Raw genomic sequence first — 24,206 nt, forward strand, 5'->3', positions numbered from 1 at the left:
GAAGAGCATCATTGGGCCAGCATTGAGAGATCACAGCCTGGTGCTGTTCCCAGTTCACTTTCTCCTCTCTGCGTTTTGATTGCTATCAGCTTCTTGCTCTGACCACGGGCTTAGTTCGTGCCGTTATGACCCACCCCCACACCTGGTCTGGAATGCTAACCCAAAAGCACTCTTCCGTGTATAAATCACTTTTGACTATGGTGTTTTATTGCAGTAACAGAAAAGTAAGGCATATCTACCCTGATGGCAGAGTCACCAGGCTCCAGGCTGGACTGCCTCCCACACCAAGCACTACAAGACAGAAATCACTTTTCTGTTTACTCCTGGAGCAGGACAATTTTCTTTTTAAGTGTGAAAGTGTTATAAATTATCCTGTTTGTGGGGGTGAGAATGAATATCTATGTATATAAGTGTGCATGCGCATGAATTCTCTTACATACAATATGTTATAGCTAGAATTGTGCTGTCAAGAGCCACTCCAATCTAGAAATTAATGGCTCTAAATGTAGGCACACACTTAGGTTAGACAGGAGGATTATAAATGCTCTGAATATTACCAGAATAAACAAACTACCCTAGGAGCATAAACATTTACAAAAGAGCCCTGTTTGTTCATACTGGTGACCTACAGTCCTGTTGCAGACAAGTGACTGAGATAGCAAACATGATTAAAAATGCAAAGAAACAACAGGCAAATGACAGGCTGTGTTTGACAATGAACCCTGCACTCAGAGGCAACACTGCAATCTACAAGCCACGTGTTTTTGGTAATTTGCTTGTCCACAGAGGCCCCTCTGCTGAGGAATCATAATACAGGTCCCTCTTAAAGCAAGCTGAATTCTTTCCAGCCATTAGTGATTCGGTCTTGAGATTCCTTCAATAAAACAATTCTCTCTCTCTCTCTCTCTCTCTCTCTCTCTCTCTCTCTCTCTCTCTCTCTCTCTCTCTCTCTCTTTCTCTCCCTCCCTCCCTCCCTTCCTCCCCCCCCTCACAATTGATGGTCTGTGCTTTACTGAGATGAGCTTCGTAAGTTGTTAAGAACGTGAATAATACATTAGCTGAATAATGAACTCCAAGTATGTACAGGGAAATAAAGGGCTGGCAGCAGAGGCTTGGCTGCAGTTCTCCTACTGAAACTAGAAAGCAGGGAATACAGTTGGGCCTTTAATGACTGTAAGATGTGAGAATGGCCCGTGTTCCTGCTCCCGGTGCTACGTTCTGAGTTGGTTCCACTGGGCTCCTTGTCCCACAGCCCACACTCATATAAACTGAAACATTGCTTTGCAGGGACAGGGATATAGCTCTGGGTTCTGTCCACAGTCTAACAAGATGATATAATAATATAAATACATATAACAAATATGTTTTAAGTATCCATATATTCAGAGTAGAAAGCAGATGTCTCGTCTCAGAATACTGAGAAGATGCGTAGTGAATGACTTATAAAGGCTCCAAGAGAAACTGCTGAGGAAGTGGTGAGAAGCAGGCAAGTCGGTCATGATGGAACAGAGTTCTCAGCAGGCAGGGGGAAGATGCTTTCATCCATGTCTGCCTGTGGGCATGTGCTTGATGCTCCTTTGTGTTCTTGGACCTCATACCTGTGGATGGCATCACTCTAGGTGGGTGTGTAGAGACAGTTCAAAGGCTGGTGGAAAGAGAGCAAACTTACTGGTACTGGGTCAGGACAGGGGTGGGGACACAGGAAGCTGCTGTACCAGGACATAGCACCAGCACCTCAGCTACAGCCAAACTCCTAATGGCCTGTATCTCCTGCTACTTTAAAAGAACGTTGTGGGTGACTAAGGTGGGCAGATCCAAGTGACCCAGTAAAATGAAAAATAAAAGCCTTCCTTCTCTCAAAACTGCCTCCACAGGTGCCTTCAGTTACTGAAGACACACACACACACATACACACACACACACACACACACACACACACACACTAAATTTATTTAAACATTCTTTAAAGGCTAAGACTCATGTCTATAATATCAGCATTTGGGGTGGGGAGTGGAGGAAGGGGAGTCAGGGGTTCAAGACCTGCCTCTGCTTCATTAGAAAGATCAAGGCTAGCCTGGGTTACATGAGACTCTGTGTCGATAAAACAAACAGTTTGGACTATAAAACAAGCTATTTTAATTTTTGAGGGTTTTTTTTCACTTAAAAACTTACTCTGGTATCTAAATGTAGTGTGCTAAAAGGTATATCCCTAGGAAGGAAGACAGACAGACAGACAGACAGGCAGGCAGGAAAAGGAAACAGCAGATGAGATGATCGGTTGCTGGAGCAGTGGAGGGTGTAATCTACCAATCTTCAAAATAGTTCTTTGCCTTTGAAAATACTGATTTCTTTTTTCATATTATTTGTATTTTGTCTGTGTTTGTGTCTGTGTACCACATGTAGGCCTAGTGTCTACAGAAGCAAGAAGAGAGCACCACACCCCCTGGAACTGGGGTTACGATGTTTGTTTGGCTCTCTCTGTGCTGGGTCCCCTGCAAGAGCAGCAAGTGCTCTTAACTGCTGAGCCCAGTTCTTGCCATTTTAACATTTCTAGAATCAAGATGGCCTACGAGTGACAAAGTTTATATTTAACTGACTAGGAGACTACCAGCTCCTGTAGACGAATGGGCAGGTGGTCCAGACACTGCCCCATTGTTGGGGAGTGGGCACTGAGCGGAGTGAGAGGGAATCAAAGCTCCCTTTGCACTTCAGAGACAGCAGCGTTTGCACAGGGCTGACACGCTACTCAGCAGCTATGCTCATAGGTCCACTAACTTTTAACGTAAATTATCTTGTCTATGGTGAACGTGAGTCACAGTTCTCTGCTTCATGTTTTGGCACTGCCACAATGTCTGCATGAAAGCATATCCACACCGTCTTTATCTGTCTTTATCTGCTATCTTTATCTTTCTGTCTTTATCTGCAATGAACAGTTTTATTCCTTTGTAAATATAAGTTTGACTAGTCAATGCATATACACAGGATTGAGTTCAAAAGGAAGTATATACATTCACATATACAAACACATTACAACGTCTCATCCTGCCCAGTCTCCTCCCTAGACACAGCCACTGTCATTAGTGCCTTTGCATTCATTAGAGATATCACAGCTCCAAGTATGTGACACACACAAACTGAAATGGTGGTGCAAAAGGCACAGTGCTTTGAGTTTTCCTTTTAAAACTATATCTTGGAGACTTTTCCCTCGTACAGACCACATCCTGCCAGATGTCTATATTATTTTTCATTAATAAGATATAAAACTAATCTTACCTTGTACCTTATAAAGTAATATTATCATCATCATCTGTTTCGTGAAACTTCAGACTCATTTGCTATCAAACGTTTTCTCTATGACCTTGAGTCTCTGATTCTCCCCAGGGTTGCTTTAGTTGCTCCTGCTCTCTCTTCTTGGATAGGCTTAGGTTCCTCACTGTCTTAGGGTTTTACTGCTGTGAACAGACACCGTGATCAAGGTAACTCTTATAAGGGACATTTAATTGGGGCTAGCTTGGAGGTTCAGAGGTTACTATCATCATTATCATCAAGGTGGGAGCATGGCAGCATCCAGGCAGGCATTGTTCCTACATCTTCATCTGAAGTCAAACAGAAGACTGGCTCCCAGGCAGCCAGAAGGAGGGTCTTAAAGCCCATGTTCACAGTGACACACCTACTCCAACAAGGCCACAGCTATTCCAACAAGGCTACACCTCCTAATAGTGCCATTCCCTGGGCCAAGCCTATACAAACCATCACACCAACCTCAGATCTCACTGGGAGAATACTTTCAAAGTTACCCAAAGGCCATTTTCCCAAGGATTTTTGTTCCTTTATCAGAGTCCTTTCTTTCCACAGCTGGGATCGTGCCCACCATACCTTGTCTAGTTTTGATTGGCTTCATTTTCATTTATCCCAGCTGCCAGACTGTCTCCTTCTTTCACTGTACTTCCCAGAAGCAAACCTTTGTGACAGGAGGGAAGCGGCAAGAGGCTCAGTGCACGAAGGACCCCAGTGCATAGGCCTTATGTCCAGACTGCAATCCCTGGAACCAACTCTATCAGCTTGTCCTTTGACCTTCACAGGAGCTCCAGGGGGCATACCCCCTCCCTCCCTCCCTCCCTCCCTCCCTCCCCTCCCCCCACACTAACACACATTATAAGATTATGAAGACATCTGTATTTATGATATTACGTTTACTTTTAAATTAGAAATCTTATTTTTGGTTTTGTCTTTCTTCTTGCTCCATCCTCTGTGTATTTATTTAGCTGTTCTTTTCTTAACTCAGGTACTTAAATGTGTTGGTTTTGTTTGTATATTTGTTTTTATGTGTTACTCAATGCCTCACACTATAGATTGTTTTTCTAAGCAGAGCTCTGGTTAAAGCCCACGCTTTTAAACGCTATTGCTATTATCAGTGTTTTGTGGATTTTTGTTTAAGTTTGGTTTTTAAGGTTGGCTTAAATTAACAGCTATTTATAAAGAAAACTTCAATATTCATATTGTTTCCATTTCTGACTTACTGCATTGTACTCTGAAGATGGGAGCCTTACTATTCAACCTTCTCAAATTATTCTGTGATTATTTATTTTTTAATTTATTTTTATAGCCAGGTACAGCCATGTGTCACAAAATGTCCACAGGCCATAACAATATACATTCTCCTTGTCATGACCTTAAGTAAGATCTGTGTTGTGTAGTCAACATTTACTGGTTATGTTTTTGGATTATTGTCTACTTATGCAAACTTAGAGATTAAAATGTCCCATTCTTTCTATTTATATTTCCTCGCTTATCTGTGGTTCACATGTGGACTGTATGGCTGTGTATAGATCCTGAACCCCACACTTTAGGAAAAAACTCCCCATCACTAACACACACCTACCCCAAATAGTGAGAAAGAACATTTACAGCCCAGAAGATGGGGTTTGATGCTTTCATCAGCTAGAAAGATTGCATACTATTGCAGTAAGTGAGGAGCATTGTGGCAAGCGTTTCTCAGCTCTCATGCCCCATTTCACTGAAGAAGAGGCAGCTGGCTGTGAGGGTCAGGCGAGGCTGCGGAATGAGGGTAGTACAGACAGTGAGAAGCCACTGGTTTATGGGGCACATGAGACTGAGCAACACAAAGGGTTAGGCAAGAAGAAGAGACAGTAATAAGTCATTCTCCATCTCAGACAGCAAGAATACAACAGATTCACACGTGAGGAAATGTCAGTGTCAGCCATGAAGAATACTGGCTTTCTCTATGGGGACCTGCTAACTTGATTTTATACTTCTAGAGGCTGCTCATTCTTGGGCAGGACTCACAACTACACTACCCAGGAGCTAAGGTACATCCTGAGAGTAAGGAATTAACTCTGCTCTTCCTTTGGACTAAATGTAGATTACAATATTCATGGAAGAAATCTGATCCTGAAATTTCACACTGGCACCTAGATAGAATAACTTTTAAAGACCACAGAAAGCCTTCTATTGTTATTGAAATTAAGATTTAATGAAAGTGTGAAAATATATATAAGGGCATTTGTCTTAAACATTGTAATATTGGTCAGCATAATTGGCATTTGTACACTTTATAAGAAATGTGTCCTTACAGAAAATAAATGAAATATTTTTACCCTTTCTAATTTTAAGCTTGATGAAAATATATTTGAATTGTCCACATGTTGAATCAAAATCTATATATTTTTTAATTCTTTAGATAGGAATCAGCAGGCTTCTCTGTAAGGAACTAGTTAGGACATATTTAGGCTCTTGGACCCTCATCACAGACCCTGTGTCATACAAGAAATCACAGGTGATGCATTTAGTCAGTGGAGTGGCTACATTTGGACCCAGGGTTTGAATGTAGGATTTCCATATTAGATCATAACTGTTAATAGTCTCAAAGTATGTTTAAAAATGGAAGACATTAAATTATAACAATTCTAATGAGATGAAGATAAGAAACTAATTTAATTGACTTGACTATATCATAATTTAAAACTCCATCTTTCTTTTTTAAAAAGCCATTCAAATATTAATATCCAAATAACAGCCCACATTGTAATAACACCACACAGTTGTCTTTGATATTTGGCCTGTTTCAATGATCTAACATCATAGTTTTATCTTTTCTAACCTTTTGTCCTAAAAAATGTTTTCTATGGTAACAGCTTAGTAGGGATTTGCAGTTGTGAAACGTCCAGATACACGGTTTGTAAACAGGTTTCCATTCATACTTTTGTGATAGGACTTTCAGTAACTGCCGGGATTCAGCAGTAACCAAGCGCTAACCTCTGGAGTCTAGTAGGCATCATTTATGTTTACTGTCTCTAGACATAAGATTATCAAACCTCTTTATTGTCTTTTCTACAACTATTTCGTCTTCCTAATTAATTTCTATACAACACAGTAACATTAAAACACTTTGTAAACTATCATCTCTGTTCTAAAAACTTTAACTACTGTCCATTTTATTATATTTACAACACAAATCCACCTAGAGCACAGGGTGTTTTCTGAAACTCTGCTCTTGCCAACCTTATCCCCAATACTATCCGTTCACTGTTTACTCACAGTGGCCTTGGGGGATCTCTATCACACTTACCATTTCTTTCCTTTAAGCCTTGTCTTAAATCTGGCTTCCCTAAGTGTAGACACTGGGATGTATATTCTATTATGGATTAACAGACTCCCCTAAGATGGGAAGGACAAAGAAAGGCAACCCACCAGCCATCAGAGAAGCCAAGAATTTGTGGCCTCACTTGATCTTCAATAGTTGTCCCCTTTGTGAGTCTCAGCCAGGCACTATTCATACAGAGCTTGCAGGTATTTCTGTGGAAGGCAGCATCCATCAGTAGAGAGTGAATTCTCTGAGATGACTAGGCAGCTGAGATATGGGTGTGAAGAGGCAGCAAAGGCCATGTTGGTGAAGGATATCAGGGTTCCCTACACTATGAACAGACTCACAGAATGCATTTCCAAAAGGAGCAACAAGGGTGAGAACCTACTGAAACTTCCAGAAAGCCTAAGTGCTCTGGATGTATGTCTGTGCATAATGCGTTTGAGAAATGCTTTAAGTCAGACATAGGAATGGAGATCCACAGTTCCCATCCCCCTGGTCAAGGATTTTCTCATGGGTTACCAATGCTTTCCTACCAGGGAGCAGTCCATCTCTTTTTCCCCTCTACAGCATGTCACAGGACCTGTTAACAAGGAACCGAAACTCAGCAAGGTGTAGCTTTGGGTCACATCTCACTTAAGGTGGCTTCCAAAGCTAGCGTTCAAAGAAATGAAAGACACAGAACAGATTAGGACTGGCCATAAAAAGTGTTCTGTACATTCTCTGGCTTCCCCAGAACACATCCAAACTGATATCTTCCCAAACAGAAGCCCTGCCAGAACTTCAGGGGATGGGGGCTGGCTGTGTTTTATATCTTCGACTGTCTGCCTGATAGGCATTTTCACTTACACAGCTCACGAGGCCTTACATACCTACATTAGGCAAAAATGTAGGTAAATTAAATCATTCATCTTGGTCCCTTTGCATTTTTTCTAAGTCACTGCTGCAGACAGTATTTTATTTGTGAGGATATTTCATTAAAATGCAGACGTTGTCCATGAGGGATGCGAGGCGTGGCTGAGCTCCTTATGCAATGATAATGACTGTACTAAAGAGTAAAACAAGATGAGAAAGTTTCCCCACACTGAGGAAAAAGGACAAGCAGAGTGTCCCCTGGAACTCACCCCGTGATTACATGGTGCTGCTCACAAGGGGTCACAAACATGTACTACCTTTCTGTGTAACGAGGCCAGAAAGGACTCAACTGCTCAGTCCATTACTGCCATGATGAGAGAAATCCTGCCAGCAGGTTCCAGTCAGGTTAGTATCATTCAATCATGCTGCTAATAGGAATAATTTCGTGGTAATTGGTGTATTCGAGATTCGAGAAGGATGCAAACGGCTGTGGAATCCTTAATGATTTGTGCTGACTTTCATGGTGAAAATGACAACGTGTTAGTTTACCAGATGCCAGATCAAGCCATGGGCCATTAACAGGAGGGTGTTCTCTGAATACTTTTATAACAAATACCAGCTGGTTTACTTGCCACTTACAGACATAACCACAGGCATCCCAAGTAAGATCTCCACAACGCCGTAGGAGGCATCATAAATTAAAGCCTGGGTGTGCTCACTGTTGCTCTCTCTTCATAGAAGCAACACATTGTCCTGGAGAGATGCAAAATATTAAATAAGCTTCCAAGTAAACTGGAGACACGATTGGCTTGCAAACTAAACTCCTCACTAAGACTATCGACGGTGTTCAAGTATTCAACACGTCCTTCTGCAATGTCCCCTGACTCATTCCTGTCTTGTCAGAAAAGCTTTCTGGTTAGGATTCTCAGCAGTTTTCAGCTTATTAGCAGATTTAATAGGCTGCCTTCAGAGAAAGAGGGCCTGAATCAAATACGCAGATGAAATCAAAACAATAAAGAAAAAAGAAAATGGACCCCAAATTTAATGTAAAGCGCATTAGTAACCAGGACAGCTCAGATACCTCAGCAATCTACTGAAGAGATAAACTCATACGAGAAAACAAACAACACAAACCCCAAGCTGCCAAACCCCTCAGAAGAAAAGTAAAGCGTGTTTACATTTCCCCCAGGTGCAGGGTTCCTCCCCAGAATACAGAATGATCCTTTTTGGGGACAAAGGGATGTTGGCAAAAGAAAACAGAAATAAGTAAGTAAATAAGCAAGGTCCCATTTTCAGCCTTAACAACATCATATTGATGATTTCTCAAGGTGTGACTATCACCTAGAAAATATTTTATTAAAAAGTTCACTCACATTAAAACTTTCTTGGGGAAGATGCTGATCTGGAAGTCAGAAGATGATGGTGTGACTGCTCTTTCTCAATGGGAAAAGGTGGTGCCTTGTTAAAGGGACCAAGGACTGACTGAGCTTATGACACCAACACCATTCTATATTCTTGTGTTCTGTATACATGACAGGGCCCCTTGTAATGATAGCATATATATGTGTATATGTACACACACACACACACACACACGCGTACACACACACACACACACACAGTAAAAGTTAATGAGTACATTCTGTTTGTAACTAGCTACCTCAAAAACAAAATGGCATTCTTAAATAGTGATTAGGGGGTTTGTGAGCATCTTGAGCTTGGAGGGGGCAGTTTCTCACTGAGGACTCTTCCGCCCCATTCACTTTCATTCAGCTCTTTCTGAGGGAAGCTAAAAGCTGCAGTGATAATCCCTTAAGTATGGCTTAGATAAAAGGCACAGTGTATAAGCAATTGGAAGAGGGAGCCTTTTATGTAGAAGTCACTGAATGGGTGGCCTCTAGGCCATGTGAGTTGGGAAAAGCAGGCTCAGTGCCCTTTCCCAAGGTGGGGCTAGGAAGACCCCAGGCGGGTCAATCGGCCGTCATCACCGACGCTGCTGCCCCTTCGTTCACCTTGCTTCTTGTGCCCACTCGGTTCCTGGGGCCATTTTGCTCCCAAAGACAGAGGGAGGGGCAATGTGATCTTTAGTAGGGTCCCAATTTCTCTCTAAATGCCAACTTGGCCAGCTGGCACAGAACAGGACTACCCTTCTTCAGGAGTTAGTGAAACCCAAATTAGCATGCTCCGTTTTAAAACCTTGCTCGGATTTAAAGACGAATTCATGCCGAACAGTGGCTCCCGCACTGAGGCCTGGCGCACCAGGGGCTGGCACCCTACCAAACACATGCAGCTAATTGCCACCCTCAGATGACGCCCAACTAACAAACTCCATTTTGCTCTAGCAGATTCACCGAGGACGCAAACCCGGAAGGCAGCAGAGGCAGAAAAGGTCCTTTCATCACCCTGTCCTAGCTGCCCAGGGCAGCTAAGCGCCTGAAAAACACCTTTGTTTCCCTGCACCAACAACTTATCTCCACCGAGGGCGCCAAGTACTGCCAAGTTGCAGGAAGATGGTTTGGGACCCCGCAGTGCCCTAACTGTGGCTGTCAGATGTAGGAATCTGCCTTTCTCTTGGCCCAAGGAATTGTGTGAAATTGTCCATTTGAAACGCCACATCTTGCCTTATTTGGAAATCTGTCAACCCTAGTACTCCCCGTGCTTTAGTGACATTCTCAGGGCTCCCTTACGCAAGCATTCATAAAAAGTATGTGGGCCAAGACCCAGCTCCTGAGTGCATTGTACATTAATGAGTAGTTTAACTGAGCTGTGCCCGTTTCCCCATCTACAGCAGGGAGACTGTGAGTATCTACCTTGTGCAGTGTGGATGAGTGTGGATGAATCAATGGGATATGGATCAGATTCTAAACACTAAGTCTGACAGGACTGGGAACTAAAGTCGCCCTGTGTAGATTACGTATTTAGGTAAGAGCTTATCCTGAACTGTAAGCTAGCCAGGAATCCAGCCTCTGTGCCTCTGCTCATGCCCCGCTTCACCTGCTCTCCCATTAGCCAGCTCTAGATGCCTACCGCTTCACCTGCTCTCCCATTGGCCAGCTCTAGATGTCTACCGCTTCACCTGTCCTCCCATTGGCCAGCTCTAGATGCCTACATCCTGTCTCCCTTTCAAAGCCCTCCTTTGATGCTGGCTTCACCACAGACGCTCCTCGCTCTATCGGCAGCAGTCAACCACTTCAGTCTTGGCATTTTTACAAGAGGGTGACAGTATTTATGCAACTGTTTTATTTCTTCATCTGGAGTACAGACCTTTTTCCTCGTCGCTGAGTAACTGGCTCATTGGTAGGCATGCACTGAGCAACTGCTGACAAGGTAGAAATGGTGGATGGACAAAGTTATACCCTGATCCTCATGGGTATTACATCACAAGGCAGACAGGGAAACGATGTCTAGTAGTTTTGGTCCAAATTGAGAGTTGTGTCTAAGTCAGTGTGAACTGAGGCTCATAAGTCAAACCCAACAATAGGATTTTTCAATAACTACCTCAGCTTGAACTCTCACAACAAAAAAACACAGACAAAGCCTTAGAAGTCATACTTGTGGGTTTGGGGAAGGAGCTAACATAAATATCCTTCAGGGTCATGTACATTAGTAGGAGAGAGAGCCCCGCCATGGGCTCAGGCCTTTATGCAGGAAGACAATGAATTGTGTGGGGATAAAGGATTATAACAGAGACAGCAGGGTGGAGCCCTGGAGTGCTAGAGAACATAGACAACTGTCGGACAGCCAGCAGTGAGGGACCCTTTACGCAGTCCTCTGAATGAAGGACATATTCCAGCTTTTGTAAATCTCTGGAGGGTCACAGAAAGTTGCACACCATGAGATCTAAGAAACACAGCCTACCTGACAAGGAACCCGTTACTAGGTAGATGATGGTCTCTTTTTTACTTTCAGAGGTAAGCATGGCATGGGGAGGGGAGTGTCTAAGGCCACAACACAGTTTTTAAATCCTCTGCCTCAGAAGCAGAACCACAGGAGTTGTGGTCTAACTTCTCCCCCGAATTAGATCTGTCACCTAAATGCCTGACCTTTTAAAGTGGCAGGTCCATGATGTAACATCAGAGAGCTTACATAATAGCAATTTATTTCCCATAGTCCTAGAGACTAATGGTGAAAGACCACAGGGTCAGGAGGGTTGGTGCTCTCCTTGGATTACACAGTTCACGACTTCACTCACCTGTCCGTACTTGATTCTCTGGCTATGCATAGTTGAGGTTTCTTCCAGCTCTTATAAGGGAACTGATTGTATTGGATTATGGCTTCACCTTTAAAACTTCACTTAACTTTCATTAGCTCTTTGAAAGCCCTGCTTCTGAATACAGAAGTAACATTGGAGATGAGGCTGTCAGTCTGGTAGAGGGGGCATAAGCCAGTCCACAACAATAAAATCTACAAATGGAAATGGTCAGTGTGCAAGTTGTGAGTGACCCAGAAATCACCTGGGCCTTAAGGGAGAAAGGTATTCTCTGTGTTAGAAAAACAACTGCCACAAAAGCAGCTCCCATACCCTAGCATGAAGCGGAAGCAAAGCAACAGGACACGCAAACCCCAGCACTGTCTGCAGAGCAGGTTTCTGGGTAAGCGTGAAGCGACTTCTCTCACAAACAGGAGAGCAGCCGCAGCCTCAGCAATTGGCTGGTATTAAAGTCACAGTGTCTCCCCCAAACAAATGGAAATTTCTACCTGGATAAACACTTGTGCCCTTCACAGAACCTAAGCCCAGTTTTGTGTTAAGTTCCAGTTCATCTCAAGTTTTTTTTTTTTTTTCTTAATGAGAACCTGGAGTTTTAAGCCACCCTGAAAATATGAACCAAGTACTCATGCATTTTCTCCTCTGCCTCATAGGCCAGAATGTGTCAAACCCTGTACTCACAGGCAGTTGTGAGCCATCCACAGTGTGTGTTGGGGGAACTGAGCTCAGAGTCTGTGAAAGAGCATCAAACGCCTAAGTGTTGAACCGTCTCTCTCAACTTCTCACGTGGGGTTAAACCGCTAATTCTCTACTGGTGCACCAACCCCTAAAGCTAATGGTTCCCACCGAATTTGCTCACTTTCTCCTTTTAGAACACTTATCACATTTTACTGGGGAGAAGAATGAGTTCTGAGCTGGTCTCTCTTGCCAGGTTTGCCCCCCTTCTGCTTAAGGAATGCAGTAAATCTTTTGTCTCATCTCAAGTACCTACACAAAGGCACAACTGTAGCACAGTTTATAGACACTCTCCCAGAAAGTAAACAAGACCAGCACTTAGTGTCAGATCAGAAATGATCACAGTTGGAATGTCCCACAACACAGGGAAGACAGTGCCCGCACTGATATCCGGTCTCCAGCCATTTTAAATTCACAGTATCTAGCCATCGGACCCAGAATCTTTCCACACCTCCTCGTGACTTACCAATTTATCTGAAAGAATAAAGGAGAAAATGAGAAGCTATTAGTCCCCTTTTCCATTCTCTAGCCAATCATCGCTCTCAATTATTAATCAATTGAAGCATTGCCAAGCAGTCTTCGGGCATCTCTCCAATAGATAGACATTTTCAAGTGAACAATAAACATTTTATTTCTCTCACAGATATACAACTTCTGGACAGTGCGAGTCCTATAGCATTTTCATCTTTTTGATACTGTGGAAGGCTGAAAAAAAATCTGTCTAGACAAACACTGACATGACTTCAGTCCTAACAGTCATTTCTTAATCCCTCGGAGTTTTAGAACCCTGTGGTTAAAAAGAGGTGCACCAATATATCTCCTGACTGCCTCAGCCTCAGCACTGTGTCCTGTCCCTGATGGCACAACAGTCCCCAGTAGTCAGTGAGGAGAAAAGAGCAACCATTGCTACCAGTTCTTATTCCCACAGTGGATTCCTGTGAAACATAGCCACTGACTCCCACTTTCAGGGAGCGTACTAGTAAAACAGGCCATCAAGTAGAAAGGTGAACAGAAGGATTAAGAGAAGTTTTACAAAATTAGGAGCACAGAGAGGCAAAGGTAAAGGGGAAATGAGTTCAGGTATCCATAGAGGCCAGAAGAGCATGCCAAGTCCCCCGGAGCTGGGGACCCGAGTTACAGGCAGTTCTCACACAGTTAATGTGGGTGTTGCAGAACCAAACTCAGATCCTGTGAAAGACCAGCAAACACTTAAGCACACAACCATCTCTCATTGTCTCTCACATAGGTTTTAACTACTAATTCTCTACTAGGTACATTGTCATGGGGTTTTACTGCTGTGAGCAGACACTATGACCAAGGCAACTCTTAAAGGAAAATATTGAATTGGGGTTGATGTACAGGTTCAGAGGTTCAGTCTATTATCATCAAGATGGGAGCATGGAAGAATCCTGGCAGGCATACTGCAGGCTGAGCTGAGAGTTCTACAGCTTCATCCAAAGGCTGCTAGGAGAAGACTGGCTCCCACGGGATTAGGAGGAGGTTCTTAAAGCCAGGCCCATAATAAGACACTTCCTCAAACAAGGCCACACCTCCAAATAGTGCCACTCACTGGGCTAAGCATATTCAAACTATCACATACATCTTAGTGGTCAACTCCTGAAACTAATGGTTTCCACTGTACTTGCTTGTTTCTCTAAAAACACATAATATATTGTATTTGGTAGATTAACCTGTTACTGTGACATTAGTGAAGAGCCCCTAGCAAGATTCATCCAGGAACCAGGGTTTGAATGGAGGGCAAGGAGGATGCATATCCAAGCAGTCATGGTCAAATGCCAGTCTTCCAGCATCCTTATCTAAGTTTTATGCTCAGCTCTTAGATACCACTAAGTGATAAGTGATTTTCATGATTGAAATCTTACAAAATATTTTATACTTTGCATTTGAAATTGGATCCTTACTTATAATTTGGTTAATTTAATTTAATTTTAAAATTAGCTAAGCTTTCACCATAATTATTTTGCATTTCCAGTAATGCTTAAGGAGTAAGAATGGTTAACTCATAAGCTATCTGCGAAAGTTCCTGGTTGAATAATTATTAATTTTCATAATTAATAACAATAGCATAATGCTTTACTTTGCTGACTTCAGTATCAACTTGTTTTGATTTTGCTGTTTCTCCATATTCTTAAATCAAAATACATTGTATTTTCATTCTTGATAGGCCATTCAAAAGTATACAGATTTCAGTCACTAGTCCCTGGTTTACAAACGATTCTGGTAGAAATGAAGAGATTCTAGATAGACTGTCTAGATAGATTATCAGAGTACTACAACAGCGGTCCCTAGAAACTGGAATTTCCCCAAGATTCCCATGATAGGAGAAGGTGAAACCTGATGCCTGCCAGAAGAGCAGCTTGTCTCCCAGAAAGAGCCTCATGTGGTTGGAAAAATATTCAAGAACTGCTGGTGACTAAGACGGACCACACCTTGACAGCACTGTATAGGTATGTATATTTCTTGCCCTCTGTTTAAACTGAGATCTCAGACAGGACCTTGAAGATGAGTTGGGCAGGTAAAGGGGAGCAGTTTGTGTATGTGTGTGTGTGTGTGTGTGTGTGTGTGTGTGTGAGAGAGAGAGAGAGAGAGAGAGAGAGAGAGAGAGAGAGATGGGGGAGACCAGACCTCTGTGTCTGTGTTTCCCTTCCCAGTATGACCACATGGAATAAATCTTTTTCTGTTTGTCAGGACTGTTTCTTCTATTGACCTTGTGAGGAAATGTCAGTGAGCCTTGCTCAGGCCCTGACACTTGCACCACTGGTAAAACTAATTCATGGAGGTTCAAAACCATTATGAGATGGGTGTCCCTACCTTGGTGTTATACGGTACTAGATTTGAAAGCTTAGCCTCAAGGTCCCATTGATGGTATTATAAATGTGTTTACAGTATGATCGGATAAATGTACCCAAAGCTAGACTGATAAAACCACAAACAACATGGAATCCTGTCACAGACTTCCTGTATCTTGTCCTCCTCTGGAGTTCCAGACAGCTCCTCTTTCTGAAGATTACTTTGCTTCCTTAGTACATTTTCAAAGCTCAGTGCCAAGAATTACTTTAAACTGCTTGCAAGAAAAAGATTCCTGAGCGCTACCCCTGAGAACCCCATTTAATGCTCTGAGTTAGCCCAGAACTCAAGTCCTTTAACCTGCTGAAACCCTTTGGCTATCTAACTTGCAGGGAATGTTTGCTGATGGGTACAGTTGATCACAGCTGGTGATCAAGATACAGCTGGGGCTGGAGAGATGGTTCCGGGGCCGAGAGCGCTGGCTGCTCTTCTGGAGGTCCTGGGTTCAATTCCCAACAACCACATGGTGGCCCACAACCATTCACAATGGGATTCTATGCCCTCTTCTGGTGTGTCTGAGGACAGCTATAGTGTACGCAGATACATAAAAAAAAAAAAAAAAAAAAAAAGAATTTTTAAAAGATATACCTGGTATCTTGACCCGATAGTGAACACCTGTCATCTCTTTCAACACAGGCTCACACCATAATCACCTATAAATAGCCCTTAACAACAGGATCATGCCCACAACTCACCCGAGTTGTGACGTACATACCAAAACATACCACATGTACTCAGTCTAGAGTGGAATTCGGGCAATGGAGTTGAGAACCAACAGCCTAAGGATACTCAGAGTCAGAAAGGCTCAACCCATGCTCCCCGAGTGACAACGAGGCCTAGACTTGAACAATGTAGTCACAGAAGCAGAGGTCTGCTGAGATAAAAACCATCAGAGTCTCCTCCCTCACAGTCCCCGGCACAGTGGAGTAGGCCTTGAAGTTACAGCACAAACACAGGCTCTTCTCCTTGGTTTCAGACTGCTGGCAGAATGATTTAGTAGTTCTATTATCAAAGCAACTCCATTATAATTACAGTGTTTGAATTATACACAAAACAAGAAAAATTCAGAAGGGAAAGTCCTTTAATCAAAACTGTAAAACAGAGCAGTTTCTGACTGCAGTTAAAAGCAAACTCGAAAATGTTAAGTCAGCTCTCCAATCCTCTGATTCCTGCCTCTTTCCCATAAGAGTGACACTACACATTTTTTCAATTAAACAGTTTGACAATCTGAAGAAAGCCATGGTGCACGATTTAATGAGCATATACTGTATGCCTGGTAATCGGCAGGCTGACAGTTCACTCATTTCAAAGTGACAAGAGGGTACCGCACATTAATAGAAAGGTTTTAGGGGTCTCTTTTCATTTAAAAGCTTTACAGCTGAGGAACATCCAACTGTATTGGTAAAGCTGTCACTGAAGGTCCCTGGTGACCTTAACTTTCTGTCACTCTTCAAGTCTTTAAGTCTGTATGATGAAATTCATCCTAAAAACATATAACTAACAACAAAATAGAGACATTGAAAGTTCTCTGCTGTCGTCAAGAGGTAGTAGTGCTTTGATACCAATTCCATCTGTGAACAAATTGTGACCCAGAATATGTGGGCTCTTCATAATGACTACAAATGTGAATTATTCTTGAAAATAATGCCCAATGGATTATATTATTTAGTATTTTAAAAGGAATTCAGTACACCGGAAGTATATACATTTTTTTTTTTTTTTTTTTTTTTGTGACAGAGAAAGTCAAATCTGAATAAAACACACAGAGTCTTAGTCAAATTCTATCAGTTCCTTGGAGCTCCGGTTCTTGATCGATAAGTATAAAAGTAACATCCACTGTATATGGACGTCAAAGATGCTTCCTAATAATTCCTGGCAGGGTAGGAACACTCAGATTGATCCCCAGAAGCTCAAAGTATGGAGTATGTAACATGTGATGACAGGCTGATGTCCTTTAGATTTTCAACATGAGCCTGCATGCATGGTAGAGAGAGGGATACTGCATCATCCATGTAAAATGGAGTTCCATCCAACTCTACCAAGCGCCCAAGGGGAAGATTTTAGGTCAGAAAACAGGACCTCAGCATGCAGTGCAAGTTGGACTGTAACAGCTCACTCTGTAGTCAGGTCTGGCCTCAGCCTCCTGAGTGTCAGCGTTCCAGGTAGGTGCCACAGATTCCTGTCATCGTTTTTATGTCAGTGACAGTGATTTTAACGATCACCTAATAAACTTCTGACAGATTTTAAGCTTACTGATAATAAGACTTTGAAATGTGCTGGGTACATCTTTGATCTGTCTTCCAGAAAACTTAGTGAGTTCTACGGTTCAGTGTGTATTTGCAACCCCGTTAACTGGTAGTGGTAAGAGATTTATTTCCCATTTTACTAGATGTATTTTAGTGACTTCATTGAAAGTTGGCTATAAATTATATATGAAGCAAACTTGTCAGTTATATGGTAAGGGAGCTTTGGCAAAAGTCCATGTCACGCTGGTCCAGGCAAGGGACAACACAATTCAAACACAATCTGAAAATGACACAGAACCTCTCTTACAGATTGTGTGATTATAATTATTGCCTGGGTCATAGAGAATGTAGAAAAATCTATCTTTTATTTAAAAGAATAGCATTTAGGAGTGTCAACGTTTTTTATCTCAAACATGAGACAATAAAATTTTCCTTAGATTGTTGTGATAACTCAGAGAGAATATTTCCCAAGTCAGTCAAGATAGCATCTCACACTTGGTTTTATTGTAAACTCTGCTTGTTCTGATCTTAAGATATGAACACAGCATTGCTGGTTATAAGTCACACTTATTGTGTAGACCTCACACTTCATTTAGAAATCAGGTACCCCACCAATGCCTCCCAGCCTGGGCATGGATCCACAAAAGCTGTCTTTCTCTCATGTGACAGAGGGAAATCTAGGATAGTTTCCCACAGTCTTTCATTCTTATTATAGACATGTGGAAAGACATAGATGCATCAGAATTCATATTTGACTTGCAGCTTCTCAGTGTAGTATTCAGTTCATCTAGAACTGGGCCACTCTCACAGGTCTATGTCTTGTGAAAAAGGGAGCTTCCTCATGTTTTCCACACATTGACCACAGCTAGACTTTGGCCAAGCACACCACAAAGATGTTCCTTTCTCATCAGGGGAGGCTGTTGAAGGGTACTAGTGGTTAAAAAAATAAGCCAGAGCTTTTCGGCCCCGGCAGCCATCTTCCAGTTAACTCGCCAACATGACGAACACAAAAGGAAAGAGGAGAGGCACTCGCTATATGTTCTCTAGGCCTTTTAGGAAACATGGAGTTGTTCCTTTGGCTACATACATGCAAATCTACAAGAAGGGTGATATTGTAGACATCAAGGGAATGGGCACTGTTCAAAAAGGAATGCCCCATAAGTGTTACCATGGAAAAACTGGAAGAGTCTACAATGTCACCCAGCATTTGCTGTGGGCATCATTGTAAACAAGCAAGTTAAGGGCAAGATTCTGGCTAAGAGGATCAGTGTGCGGATTGAGCACATCAAGCACTCAAAGAGCAGAGACAGCTTCCTGAAGCGGGTGAAGGAGAACGATCAGAAGAAAAAGGAAGCCAAGGAGAAGGGCACCTGGGTTCAGCTGAAGCGCCAGCCTGCACCACCCAGAGAAGCCCACTTTGTGAGGACTAATGGAAAAGAGCCTGAGCTGCTGGAGCCCATTCCCTATGAATTCATGGCCTAATGTACAAAGAGAAATAAAGGACCCGGACTACAAAAAAAAAAAAAAAAAAAAAAAAAAAAAAAAAAAAAAAAAAAAGCCAGAAAAAGCATCCCCCAGCGAGATATAGCTGGAGAGCCTTTGAAAACAAACTTGGGTCTTGAACCATCAGTTTCATGGTCTGGGGCAATATATTGAGCCTTCCTGAGCCACAGAGTCCACCAGCTGTTATGGAGGTTTAGAGAACTTAAGACACTGTTGTCAGCAGAGATACGTAAGAGCGCCAGATAGAATGGACTCAACATTTAAGTTAATTAAATATGAGCATGGTTGAATTAAATTCCAGAGGCATCTGACTTGATCCTGGATTGTGACTATGTTCAATGTGTTTGCACTGCATGAGGCAAACAGTAATTGAAAACATTGTGAAGAAAGAGAGAAGCTGTTGGTTACCCCCAAGGCCACCATACCCTCCAGGGGCTTTCCTTTCTGCACTGGTGCTAATGGCTCTTAGCCTACCTGTTCCTTAAACTGGTGAGCCACATATGACTCATGATAATGATCGAGCACCCCAAAATCCCCACTTGGAGAAAGAACCCGATTTCTCTTGGAATTTTATCAGCTACATATTTACCAATACTTGATATGTCTTTATAACACACCCAGCCTTTGGTAAAATACTTTCACTCTGGTAATACTTTTTGTCTTAAAGTGCCACTCCACAGATAATTAGGAGGATACCCTGCATACAGTTTCTGTAGCACAGCTTCCTCACCAGTTCCCTTTAAGTCTATGAGGACCTTTATATGCGAAGGCTATCTCTCAATATAATGTTGTCATGATTTTCCAAAATATTCTCGTACCTCTGCCATTTAACTAGAATGCACAGGGTCAATTCACAATATAATAGCAATGCTTGCATTAAGTGGTCCAGTTTTATTTGTTTATTTGATTTGCACCTCTGTTTCTTGTTCCCTTCTTTCACATTTTCAACATTTTTTGTATTATTCTTATAAAGCAAGACAAAAGGTCCTCTGTAAGTACAAGGCCAACCTGGCATATATATTACATTTCAGATCGAGCTGGAGAGATGGCTCAGTGGTTAAGAGTACTGACTGCTTTTCTAGAGGTCCTGAGTTCAAATCCCAGCAACCACATGGTGGCTCACAACCATCTGTAATGGGATCCGGTGGCCTCTTCTGGTGTGTCTGAAGATAGTTATAGTGTACTTTCATATAATAAATAAATAAATCCTTTTTAAAAAGTTTCAGATCAGCTAAAACTACATTGTGAGACATCCACACCCAAACAACAACAACAACAACAACAACAACATTAGTTTCTCTTTTCTCAGTTGACTGCTTTTATTACTGGTTGTTCTAGGAACATCTATATTTTTGATCTTTCCATGACATTACTTGGGTTACTTTTATACTATCTAACATAAAGGTTGAAAGCCTCCCATCTATGAGGTCCATTTCTCACCCCACAATGTTTACACTGTCCTGGTCCAGTGGACTGTAGTTATACGCATTACATCATAAACTCCACGGGACAATGTTGTCATTCTTGTTCTACACATTTTTAAGGCAGTGAGATAGAAAAAGTCTTTTATATGTGCAATTCTAATGTGTAGAACATTTAAGGTTCTGTCTGCTGTGACACACTTTAGGCTCAGAAGCTTCCTTTGACATCTCTTGTACTGCAGGCCTTTTGCCAATGAAGCCCCTGAACTTTATCCCATCTGAAAATGTCCTTGTCTTCACTCTTAAAGTATATTTTAACTATGCAAATAACGAGCTCCTTTGGTTCACCTTATTACTGTTTTTCTATCCCCTCTTAACTTTAAAAACATCCTTCTTTTAGGTTGATGAGATCATCAGAAAAGGCTCTTGCAGTCCAGCCTGACTGAGTCTGAGCCTCAGGACCTACAACATGGTAGAAGAAACACACACACACACACACACACACACACACACACACATTATCACTACCCTTCCCGTACACAGATTCATAAATGCTATTAAAACATTATACTATCGGTTTTTCTAGACGTTTGAAAATGCAACATTTCCCAAAAGAAGTATGGTTCCTGTTAAGACTCTTTCTTCACCATATTGGAAAATACGTTATTTCCCCCCAAACATACTTTCTGTGTATTTCTACCTCTCTACTTATTCTTGACTCCACTGCATATGTGCTCAACATGATCCATCATGTGTGCTTGACATGATTCATTTTGTCATAGTTACCAGATCTTTGACTCCTTTCTTTTTTCAAACATTTGAATATTGGTTTTCTTTCTGGGCCTAAGAAATACAATTGTCACAGCTCTATCATAAAGGTCACGATGTTTTTCCTGGTCACCTCCAAATGCTTCAGGGCCACCAAGGAAACTTCTATCTCGGTAGTAAGTGCTCTCCATCAATGACTTCCAACATCTGGCTCATCCTAGAATAAATGTCAGATAATTGCCTTTTCTTTCATTTTCCCAGTTCCCTACTTGTCATGCAGGTTGGGCTTGTGTTGTGTGAATGTACAAATGTAGATGACATAAGAGGAAAGGTCTCGTTCTGCTTAGTTCTTTGGGGAAACCTGATCTCTTTTGATATGTAGAACTGAACAGGGTCTTTGGAGGTTGTCTGAAGCTCAGGATAGTTTTTGTTTGTTTGATTTTTGCTTTTTAGACATGGTGTTATTAGTTTTCCTTTGCTAGTCTTGAATTCCCTTTGGAGACCAGGTTGGCCTCAAACTCACATCTGCCCTGAGTGCTGAGGTGAGATGCATGTGCCACCTCCCAGCGGTTTACTCACTTTCCCACGGTGCTCATGTGCCTGCTCCTTCTAAGCCTGATCCAGGAACTGCCCCCAAACATGGAAGTAGTTTACACAGGAGACTAGGAGCTTCTCCCTACCTCTTGCCTGTGTGGGCATGTAAGCCCTCATTCCAGTGGACACTACTGCCTCCTAGTCTATAGTTTGTGTCATCAAGCCTAACGGGCAATTTCTAATAGGAGGTTGGTCAGTCACATGACATTAACTTCACCCCGCCTTTAGACTAAACACTGTAATAAAGGGGAACTCAGCTTTCCCATTCTTCAAAGCACCTGCCTATTACCTTTGTTCTCCCTGCCTTCAGGGCAAGGCTGGATCTATTTATAACTGACCTCCCTGGTCTTGTCTGGCTTAATAGAGCATACCTGGCCATACCAGAAGTGGCGATAGAGAAAACACCAAGGGAATAGGCTCTTGTATTTCTAATGACTCCTTAACTTCCACCTAGTATCTTGCCTAGAAATACCTGGTTTTACTCCTAACAAGAAATAGAAGTCAGGCCTGGTGCTCCCTTGCCAAGAACACAATGAAACTCAGACTAAAATCAGAGCTTAAGATTAAACATCAAAATATCACAAAGACACAGAAGAATTTAATCTCAATGTAATGAAGTTTGTACCAGCCATTCCTCCAAAGCGTATCCATAAAGTATTTTGTCATGCTCTTTTGTGTTACTTGTGTGGCCTTAGATATTTCTACATCTGCCTCATTTACACAATCACAGATAATATCCTAAGACAAAATATTGAAAATTCTTCAATATTATAGCACAGAACGTAGATTTTTTTTTTCATAAATAAATGTGACATCCATGTCTTGACCAGAAATAATTACAAGTTCCATGTCTTGAAAGCTTCTACATGCAAGGCTAGCATCCTAATGACTCTGCATTAATTGTCCTTTAATACTTCATAACCGTTCTGTGGGACAATTCTTAAGAGTACTCTTAGTTCATGGAGGAAGAAACCAGAGTTCAGAGAGTTTAAGTGGGCTGACTAAGATCAAACAGCAAACACTACAAACCATCCAGAAACAGCAAAAAAAAAAAAAAAAAAAAAAAAAAAAGGAGCACTTGAAATGATTAGACATTGTCCTTTATTGTTAGGAGAAAAAGAGAAGGCGTTCTAAGCACAGAGGAACAAGAGAGGTTTCTAAGCCTTGGAAATCACTCGTTTTTAATTACTCTCCCCAATAATTGCAGGCTTTCATTTTTAAGCACTTTACTTGCAGTGTTAAAATGCCAAGCAGAATAAGAACACCGAAGTCTACACTCAGAGACTCATAGGAAAGGAGCAGGCAGCACCAGCTCCCCACAGCAAGTCCCTGCATTTCTTGTTTGTTTTGTAGTAAGTGTTCTGGATAGGCAAAGCATCTAGGAGGGGGAAGCCAGAAGAATTCGGCAGGGAAAAGGGGAGACTCGTCCCACCCTACTATGGATTCAGTGAAGAATTATAGATGACAAGAAAATGTCCAGCAGTAGTACACACTCTAGAGGCAGTTCTTCTCTATTTGATAAACTTTGCATAAACCCATGGGTTTCAGAGGATTATGGAACACTAGAAAGGCAGCCGAGCCAAAGGCAAACAGGTGTACAAGATGAAGTGGGTACTGGAGACAGGGTCTTAACTGGAAGCAAGACAAGGTGTGGGTCTCTTTGTCTTTTGGTACAAGTAGCTGTTCAGTTTACACACACACACACACACACACACACACACACACACACACACTCTCACACAGCCACAACCTAGACACTCAGACACTGTTAAAGGGGGAGACATGAGAAGAAATGACAGAAAGGAACAGGGTGTTTATAAAGAGAGGGTCACTAAGCACAGCCTGCCATGAGACATGGACATGTCTGTGATACTAGAGTCTAGGTTGATGCTGAGCTCAAGACCAGGCATGGCTGCTCAGCATATACAAGGACAATTTGGATCATATAAAAATACTTGCCTATAAATAAGCAAGTAAATAATAAGTATTTTAAAAACTCAAATAAAATAGCATAACTGGTTGACCACATTCTGGGGGAAATGACCAGATTGGAATTGTGTGATCAAGGCATAAACTTGTGTGTGTATGTGTGTGTTTGTGTGTGTGTGTGTGTGTGTGTGTGTGTGTGTGTGCATGATCTTTCCTCAACCTTCAAAGCATCACAGACAACATCCCTATAAGAAAATACAGAAAAACTAGTGAAAAGTCTGACATGTAAAGTTTTATATGGTATGAGAGACTTTGGAGATGAAAACTAAAGACTGAGGGGGAACCTCATATTTTATGCTTAAATCTAAAACTAAATGGACATTTGTGTAAGGATGAGATTGGGTAAAAAGACCATGACCTACTGATTTGAGATCTACTAAACTGAGAAGGGGTCTTATATTCAGGAACCTTTTAGC

At 42.0% G+C, this 24,206-nt stretch overlaps 1 protein-coding gene and 1 pseudogene across 4 annotated transcripts in view; one reads left to right on the plus strand and one right to left on the minus strand.

Moving 5' to 3' along the window:
- The window catches only part of FHIT (fragile histidine triad diadenosine triphosphatase), a 1,443,778-nt gene that overhangs the window by 1,005,203 nt on the left and 414,369 nt on the right, over window positions 1–24,206 (minus strand). The gene's annotated exons all lie outside the window — the stretch shown is intronic.
- On the plus strand, window positions 18,513–19,016 carry LOC308427806 (large ribosomal subunit protein eL21-like; annotated as a pseudogene). Its single transcript has one exon. The product of its transcript is annotated as a large ribosomal subunit protein eL21-like (transcript).

This window comes from Micromys minutus (assembly GCF_963924665.1).
Source record: "Micromys minutus genome assembly, chromosome: 12".
Taxonomy (NCBI): domain Eukaryota; kingdom Metazoa; phylum Chordata; class Mammalia; order Rodentia; family Muridae; genus Micromys; species Micromys minutus.